General features: G+C 35.9%; 1 long non-coding RNA gene across 1 annotated transcript in view; it reads left to right on the top strand.

The window, feature by feature from the left end:
* The first annotated feature begins 8768 nt into the window (after positions 1-8768).
* The window catches only part of LOC145122662 (uncharacterized), a 2036-nt gene continuing 673 nt past the window's right edge, over positions 8769-10131 (top strand). The window contains exons 1-2 of the long non-coding RNA XR_013714694.1: positions 8769-9134; positions 9839-9926. This is a non-coding gene — a long non-coding RNA (uncharacterized LOC145122662). The remainder of the gene's footprint in view (positions 9135-9838; positions 9927-10131) is intronic.

The raw sequence follows: 10131 nt of genomic DNA, 5'->3' as shown, positions 1-10131 counted from the left end.
TGTAGGCAGCGATGTCGGAACCCTTCATTTTCAAATTCCAGAGTTCGTGCTCCAACTTTTGCACTTCGCCCCTCGGGCAGTATTCCGCAAGCATGAGTTCCTTCAGTCTTTCCCAACCCATGACATTTGCCACCGGCAGGGTTAGGGTTTTGACTCGACCATTCCTCCAGGTCAAAGCTCTGTCGGTGAAAGTGTAGACGGCGAACTTCACCTTGTTTGTTTCGGAACAGGTGCAAATTTCGAAGATGGATTCGATCTTCTCGAACCATCGAGTCAGAGCGATGACACCTCCATTTCCATCGAAGGACTTGGGGTTTGCTGTCATGAAATCCTTGTAGGAACACTCCTTTTGATGTCCCTGACTTCCATCTTGTCTCTGTGGGTCGATTCAACCTCCAGCCCCACCAGCATTCACTTGTGCCATTTTTGCAGTCACGGCGGCTGTAACTGCTGCCTGAAACATGACAGGGTCGAACTGAGGAGGTGGTGGTGGTGGTGTGTTGTCGTTCCTTCTGATGGGTCTTCGTCGGGAGGCATCTTTTGCTAGAAATAATCAGGAAGAAGAGGATGGTAAGTCCTCAAGATATATGAAACAAGATATATCTCATCCTGATAACAAAAGTGTTCTACCAAGCAATAACCACAAAAGCTTACTAATGCAAGTAAGTTATCGCTTAAGGAAGAAGAGGTAGCAACACTTGGAGTGAATCTGTATACTGAGTTTGGCTCTAGCTAACTATAGTATTTTATGTGGGATGATTTTGGTAAGTTTTAGGCCTGCTGTAACACCACAGTCATTCCCAAGCACATGTTGGTCATGTCTCGACTGAATATAGTTGATCAGGCTATATTCACCCTAGACATGATTACATAACTGCCCAGGTTTAACTACAGCGTTCCAACATCCAAATACTTTTTGTTTTCATCTGCTAATGTCACGAATCATGTTATGTATGCATGCTCATATACTTTTTATAAAAATACTTATATTTTTGAAAGTATACTTTTAGTGTAGAGCACTTAGGCCCCGTAGTGTTTATAGTTGTATACCACGTAAGGTTCGGTATACTAGTTCGCTATAAACAAGGGCTCTGCTACCAATCTGTCACACACCAAAACCAGAATGGCGGAAACTTTATGGGGTGGAGGACGTCATGTGTAGCATCACAACCAATGAATAATAGCAATCATAGCAACACAACCATTACAGTGAATACTTAAAAAAAATTACATCAGTTTGAAACTTTGTCTGAACTTGTTTGAATTACATCAAATAGCTTTGTAAAGTATAAACATAAAACTCTTATTGCTCCAGTTCCTCAAAAATCCAGCAAGTACCTGTCTACTGATTTCCTGAGAATACAAGCAGTTTAAAAATATCAGCATAAAGCTGGTGAGTTCATAAGCGGTATTTTGTAATGAAAATTTGTTGATGAGCTCAAAAAAGGTGTTCGTATAGTTTCAAGAAAATCCGATATTTTCTTTAGTGAAAATGTAGTGTTTTCAATTATGTATAAAACCATGAATGTTCGTTACTGAAAACTATAGTGATATGCGAAAATAATGCTTCATGTGACTAACTAATGCTAATCATGATGCATAAGTATTTCGTACGTGAAACCATTGTATGATCGATTTTGTTTGAAAACCCTGGAAATTCTCCTGTTGTAGTGTGTATTAACTCTATTTAGTAAAATAAAACTGTTGAAGAATGACAGTTTGTAAACCACGAGTGATTTATACATATTGTGAGTCGTATAACCATACTTGATATGACTAGAGACCTTTCCAACGTTCTTCAGGCGTTGAGTTAAATGACATTTGTCACCCTAGGCATGTCTGCCCAACTGTAGCTAGCAGTTCGGGTGTGGGATTGTTAGTCCCGAATAGATCTACTCACAAATCTCACGCTCTCCCTCCAGGAGACTCTGGTTATACTATGATAGGATTTATCCCTATACACCTAAGGGTACAATATTGAAGTAGCGCCTCATAGTATCGTACAATCTAGTTTACATGTAGTGTAGTAGTGTTCTACCATAGTGAAAATCCATATGTATACCGTATGTAGTGATAATTACAGTTATGAATACCATGATAAAGTAGTGATGTAAACTGTAAACTGTCTTAGTGCATATGTTTAGTAGTGAAAGTTTATGTACTTGTTATGTTTAGAAAATCCGAAAATATACCGATTATAGTTTGCATGTATAACGTAGTGAAATATCGAGTCCGGAAAACTATGCAATTTTAGTGAAAACGTCCCTTATGCTCAACACAGTACAAAAGGGTTAAAGTATGAGAATTGCATGAGTTTGGAAAGAATTTATGTTTAGCTTGTATTCCTCCCCCCCCCCTGAAAACATTAAAAATACAGAAAATATAGGGGTATGAACTCACCGTTTGACGTAAGACCCGAGCGTAAGATCGGTGTGGATGCTGAGTGTCAACTGATGTTTCGCACGCAAGCGGACCCTATTAACATATGGTAACACATATATGTATTAAATGAGGACATAACACTATTTGTTATGAAAGGAAACCACCTTAGGGACTAGGAAACACTAGAAACTAAGTGTTAGAATCATACGCGATTGAAGATGGGGAGTTTGCGGCCGTGATCAAGAGTGTACGGTCAGGGTTTGCGGCCCAACAAGTTTTACGGCCCATGAGTGTGCGGCTCAAGTGTTTGCGGTCCATATGTTTACGGCCCATGGGTTTACGGCCTGTGGGTTTACGGCCCATGAGTTTACAGCCGTAAACACTTGGTGAAAGGTGCGATTTTCGGTGTTTCAAGGTCCTTTCTAGCCTCTTGGAGGTGTTCTAAGCCTTGTGCCCAGCTCAAGGAAGAGTTTAAAAGGCCAATAATCGACCAAAAATGGAGTTTGCGGCCATTGAAGGGATTACGGCCGTAAACCCATTTCGTGTTCATGAATTCGGGACGATTTCTAGGTGAAAACAAGTGATTCTTAGTAGATAACAAGCATAGGGAGTAGTTACTTACTGTAAGAGGCTTGGAATGAGGTTTTTAGTCACCAAGAACTAGTGTGTGTTCTTGGTGTTCTTGGTGTTCTTGGTGAGAGAGAAGATATAGAAAAAGATGAAATTTATGTGATGAAACATGGATTCATCACTAGAAAAGGGATTGAAACACCATAGAAGTGAAGAATCACTTACATTTTGAAGATCCTTGAGCAAAACTCGAAAATTGTAGAGAGAGAGTAGAGAGAGAAAGTCCTTTGAGTGCTTAAAGCTTGAAATGAAGGCCACTCATCCTTTATATAGGGGTGAGTTTTCGGCCAAGGGGTGGAGTGGGGGGGTTTGCAGTCGTGAACTCGAGTTTGCGGCCGTAAACTCCACCGGAAGGGGTGTTTGGCCCGGATGCTACGCTTTGACTTGGAAAAACTCATTCTTGGACCCAAACTTTGATTGTACTGAGTTCGAAGTATTTAATTAGACCCGAGGTATAGCTGACAAGAGCAGAGATAAATTCCGAATTGATTTATTTTTAACGTTTTGGACGAAAGAATTTTCGGGTTGTCACAACTCATACAAGAGCTGCGCAATAAGGTCAAATCTATCACTCTAATATTATTTAACCTGTGCCACATGTAACTTAACATATTCACTTAACAGTCAATTCACATCACTAAGGTGATGTTTGTTTTTCGGAAAAAACCTCTTATTGATGCGCGGCGCAGCACACGCGCAACACTTTTCATCTCGCAAGTGTTTGTTTTTCAGAAGTCTTGGGATTAAAAAACCTCTGCGCATGTTCTTCTTGGCGCAACACTTGTTTTGCCTCTTCCTACCTCTTCCAACCTCTTCTTCTTCTTCTTTTCTTGCTAAAATATTGATAATATATTGCTGAAATCTTATTTCATATTTTTTTTCCTTTTTTTTATTTAATATTATTGAATTTTTTTTTCTTTTTTTATATTGAATAATAATAATTTGTTGATGATATATCATTATTTTATGCTAAAATATCTTTATTTTTTGTTAAAATATCATTATTTTTTGCTGAATTGTCATAAATTCTTGCCGAAATGTCATATATTATTAAATTTTTGGTATTAAAAAACTATTTTCGGATTATAAAATCAGTTTATTTTAATTTTTTTATAAAACAAACACGCTTCTAATTACTGTCTGCAGCCATTTGGTCCACCTCTTCTACTGCAGAGGGTTGCAGAGGTAGTCCGCAGACTTTATGAATTTTTACTTCAAAAAAACAAACAGCACGTAAGAGTCCCACAAATCACAAAGCAAGCAACATTTGGGCAATGGAAAATCTATCCAACATCCACTAATCAAGCCAAACTATCCACTTATCAGAAATTCATACAAGGCATCACATATCAGGCAAATCTATCATGCAATTCCTAAATGTATCCCTAGCCTCATCCTAGCATGCAATTGTCATAATCATATCATATATAATAATAAACATGTATGGTATTTTGGGAAAACTTACTTGAGCTCGGATGATTGCATGCACCACATCCTTTCTTGTCTTAGAAAACTCTTTTCTCAAAAAGGTATTCCTTTTTGAAAAACTTTACCAAATCCTCAGTTTGAGTTCAGACATACCCGAGAGTATGTCTGAATCCCTCAAACTAAGTCTCTGATACCGACTTATAACGTCCCAAAAGTAAAACCATAAAAATTCATTTTGATTAAATAAAATAGTGCACCAAAAACTTATACATACAAGTTTTACAAAATAAGTATATCAGTATTATTTCAAATAAAAGTAATTTATAAAATGCAGAAACATGTGGTGCGTGCTCTACAATCATCCGGAGCTCCCTTGTTCAAAAGTCGTAGTACCTGAAACACAAACTGAAAACCGTAATCACAAAACTTAGTGAGTTCCCCCAACTTACCAAACACCACACAAACATACTGCCATGCATATCAGGGTGCCCAACCTACCCTGCCAGGCATATCTGGGTGCCCGACTGACCCTCCGGTCTATTTCAACCAGTTATGGGGTCTATTTCACCCATACCACTACCATATAATAACAACACAAACATACTGCTAGGCATATATGGGTGCCCGACGTACCCTCCAGTCTATTTCAACCGGTTACGCGGTCTATTTCACCCTTACCACTACCACATAATAACATACATAAATCACATGATCATCAAGCAATACGTTAACGATGATAATTATCACACAGACAACCATCATACTATACAATAAATAAAGGGCTGACGTTGGTGCCTTCGACCCGTAACATTCACGAAGGGAGACTCGCCTTAAAAGAAAGACGTGACATGAACTTAAGGACTTACAGAGGTCCAAAACTCCACAATTAGTTGATGATGAAGCCAAGATGCAAAAAAATGCACCACAAATGGTCTTCTTCTCCAAAAAGCTCTTCAATAACACCAAGAATGACCAAGAACTTCAATGGCGGCTGAGATTAGGGTTTCTAGAGGTCTTGGAAGTGAAGGAGGCTGAGGAGGAGCAACCCTAATCATCTCATACCTTTAAATACCCAAAAATAAGGGTTTTGGGGCATCAGGTGCCTCTCACGTCGTGAAAACGTAATGCTCACGTCGTGAGCCTTAAATGAGCTTGGTCAACAAGTCAACGATCACTCACCCAAACCACTCCAATTTCAAATGGCCATAACTTCTTCATTTCAACTCCGTTTTTGACGTTCTTTATATCCACGGAAAGGTCTCGAATAGATCTAGCTTTCTATCAACTATCCCTTGCCATCAAACTTTCCGAACAAAATTCTAGTTCCATAAAAGGCCCGAAATGCCACTTTACCGACATACCCTTGGTGTCTAAAAACACAAACCGAACTCTCAGATCCTCTAAGCTACATTACCCACACTCAAAGGTGTCTAAACCTTTCTTCCCTAATATCTGAAACTTCCTGGTAACATATATTCGGGTCACGGTCCCGAATATGAATCGAATTAAAACAGGATCTTACACCCATGGAGCAAGTTAGACTTATGATGTGGGCTCCGGGGTAATCCAGTCTGTTAGCTGTGGACTCATTGCATGCTGTTATTATATTTGTGCTATTTGGTATGTATTAGTATTTTGGGGGAACTCACTAAGCTTTGCGCTTACAGTTTTGGATTATGTTTCAGCTACCTTAGAGGATCGTGGGAAGGCGAAGGCATGATCATGCACCTCCTCATGTTTTGTTTTATGATTTTGGGATTACTTTGATATTGAACTCATTTTGAAAACAATTTGTAAACAATGATGGTTTTTGGGTTTGTTTAAAAGTTTAATTTTTTCATGAATTTTATGGATGTTACAAAAATCACTGATAAATCTTGTTTATAGGTTCATAATAACGATAATGAATTTAAATATAAGTTATACTTAAAGCACGGTAAGCATAACTCAAATTACAGGTGGTTTAGCGAAAAACTTAAAACTCTGTGGTCAGAACTTCGTCGTTGAATCTTTCTTCTAAAAAGATTATTGTAACGCTTCAATGCTCACATTACTATACTAAAACTACAGAAAGATAAGTCGAATCACGATGGAATGACATGCTTGGGGATAAGAAACGAAAGACTATTGAATCAAAAGAATGGTGAAAGAAATATGAGATCCTAGAGCCTCATATTTATAGTAATTGAATTTTCCAAAACACCCTTTATAGTTACTTAAACCACGAAACACACATTTATAATAATATTTTAAATAAAATTAACAATATTTATACTAAACTAATGTCGAAAGTATTAATTATTAGTCTTATATCGACGACATCGTCGATACCTTTCTAATGATATATATATATATATATATATATATATATATATATATATATATATATATATATATGATTTATAATTTATTTTTCTACATAAATATGCTATTATAAATTATAACCTGTTCATACAAACTTCGTTTTTGACGTTCTTATATCCACGCGTAGCTATCGACGAGATATACAACTTTCGTCTAGACTCCGTTAGCTAATTTTAAATTTATTTATAAGGTTATATTTTATCAGGCTTACGTTGTTAAAGTCCCTTAAAAATCATAACTTTGTCATCCGACATCCGTTTTCGACTGTCTTTTTATCGTTGAACTCTTATTAACGAGATCTTAAATTATTGTTTGGAATGTTCCGGCTAAATATCTACCGATCTAAAGTTCGATTTCTGAGTTGTATGCTGATATGCTGAATCTTAGAAGAATCATAACTTCCTCTAACGAAGTCAAATTTATACATTCATTAGATGCACGCTCTCGGGTTGATGACAACGACGAATTTCGTTTAGATCACTAAGGCTAAAAAGTATTTTCTCAAAAAATTTCTTGTTACGTTACGTAGAGTCGTGCCGGTTTAGTCGTGAAACTTCAACATGTCATAACTTCTTCGTTATAAGTCGGATTTCAATATTCCTTATATCTCCTGAATCCTTGTTACATATACTATAATTTTGTTAAGATTATTTGTGCTAAATAATCTTCTATCAAAAAAGTTATTTTTAACGCTTATTATCTTTAAATTGACTAGTCCGAATCTGCGGGTGTTACAATTATCTCTCACGTTACCTTTCCATCCTAGGTGGTAATGGTTACTCTCATGTCCATACTATTGAGTTTCTAATTCTTAGACTTGTTGACCGCTGACAGTGTTGAACCTACTCTTACTTTTAAATTTGATCTCCATCGGAGACTCATGCTCATTCCAAAATATATTTAACCTAAATTTAGGTCCTTACTTCGACTATCATAACATACCGATGGGTCATGCATGTAATGACCTTTCGTTGTATGAGGAAATGGCTAGACTCAGGTCTTTTGAGTCAGAATCCAACAAGGATGACACTTTCCTCCATGTTCTAATGTTCTTTAATCACATTATAATCTGAGTTCTAATCTAATAAAATAAATACATCATACATGATTGATCGATTAGATGATTTCAACAAATCAACAATCAACAATTCAACATTATTACATTAGGTGTTCAATTCAACACAAGTATTCAAATAAAAACTGATAATCGACATGCAATTAAAAACTAATAAGTGATAATTGACATTAAATATTTCAATTACAAACTGATAATTAACCACCATAATCCACATTTAATTACAAACTAATCCAGCGCACGAGGTGAAGATTTGGATAACATCAATTAATCGATTACTTACCTGATTAGCAACCAGCAGAATAGCAGGTTTGTAGGAGTCCCTTCACAGAATCACAGTACCCTTGGCACTCGCTAGTCGATGTTTGTCGCTGAAGCATGAATGATCGATGATCAATGTTACCTTGTGGACTATATGACACATTGAAATTTGCATTGGTTTGAAATTGAATATTATAAAAAAAAACAATTTTGGGCCCGTGAAAAAAATGGGCCCCATGCACAAGCCCTTCTTGCCCCCTGTTGTTACTGGCCATGACACTAATTTTTGAATGAAACTATTTGTACTGGTCGTTTGGCGCGCATAGCGACTACTGTGTATGTGTGTGTATATATATATATATATATATATATATATATATATATATATATATATATATATATATATATCCCCTAATCTAATAAATAAGTATCAAATTGCCACGTGGCAATTTCTTAGCCTCCCCCAAGTTATTTTTCCCGCTCAAAATGTCTAAGTGATATTCCGAAATTGCCCTTTTGTCATTTCAACTCACAATGCAGTAAAATCAGGAACATGATCTTCCAAAAAAATTCAAACTCATTTAAAATCCCATTAAAATGGAAACTTGATTCGTCCACCCGTATTCTCTGCAATTGCCTGATTTCTCTCGATATTTCTCAATTCCAAATCATTCTCTTCTTGATATTATAGCACACTCCTCCTACTATCTCTCAAAATCCCTTCTCGCTCCATTTATCTGTCAAAACACTAATCGAAGACGAGAAGCACCGATGATTCTTTAAGACGTTGTGATTCTCACATGTAAAGTTTGTTATGCACTCTTCTTCTTCTTCATCATCATCATTTGTTGAGATTAGGTGGAATTCATCATCGACCCTCCTATTGATTCAAAAATCTTGATTTGGTACTTATTTGCTTCAATTCCTCTCCCCCTTCTCTTTTTCTCCTTCTTGGTTTGGTACTTTTGATAGAAACCTGATGCTTCTCTTGAAGGTATGTTTTCCACAAGTAGTTACATAGACGTATAACGTAATCTGATACAATCAATTCTTTTTATTGTTTCTATGCATCCCCATCCATTCTTCTTTCTAGCTTTCCTTACAATTATGATCCAAACTGACACCATCATTTTTGGAATTTTACAACCAAATTTGTTTTAACTTGTGAATTTGTGTAAAAGCAATCTCCTCCCAGATCCTGTTGATTTTTTTGCTTATATGTTGAAAATAGGTTAGTGGTTTTTTGAGAAGATAGTAAGTTTTATATGTATGCATATAACGTGTTTGATGAAATGTATGAAGGTATTAGACAATAGGATCAGATATGGAAGGGAATAACATTTAGCTACATCATCTGGGAAGTTCTTGTGGTAATGATTGAACGTTGAGAAGTGAATAACATTTTGCCTCACGTTAATACTAATTTGCTTCTTTTATTTTTATTATTTTTTTTAATCGGCAGGTTGCCTACAAGTTTGAATCAAGTTATCCCTTATTTGTCTATATTTCACAACTTGCCAAGTGTTATGATATATATGGTTTTCGTTTACAAACTTTAGGTTTTTATAATTATTACTTCAAGAACTTACACATTAGTTAGTCGTAATCTTAAATCATAGAAAAGATACAGAGTTTAATGGGTTAGCAAATTATTGTCATTGACGTTTGTTTTTGATTTTTTTTTGTTGATGATTACAGATTCATTTAATTACGATTCAATTCAAGCTTGATGCCCTATCACACAATTCAAAAGAAAACATCACTCAAACCATGAGAACGAAGAAAGGTACTTAATCATCAATTATTTGTCAATCTTCTAAAGAAAAATGAGTTCATCTTTTTTTTTTATCCAATTTTCATAAAAGATGAATTACTGAATTAAGAAAATACAATGGTGTTCTTATTTGTGTATCTCATCAAACTACTTGACTTTGTATATAAACCTTAAAATGTATGGTTTATTTTGAATGGTTATACTATTTTGGTTAAAT

Source organism: Lactuca virosa, chromosome 6, assembly GCF_052849685.1.
Source record: "Lactuca virosa cultivar CGN04683 chromosome 6, Lactuca_virosa_CGN04683_v6, whole genome shotgun sequence".
NCBI classification, from domain to species: Eukaryota; Viridiplantae; Streptophyta; class Magnoliopsida; order Asterales; family Asteraceae; genus Lactuca; species Lactuca virosa.
Note: the sequence above shows the minus strand (reverse complement) of the source record. Positions and strands in the feature narration are given on the sequence as shown.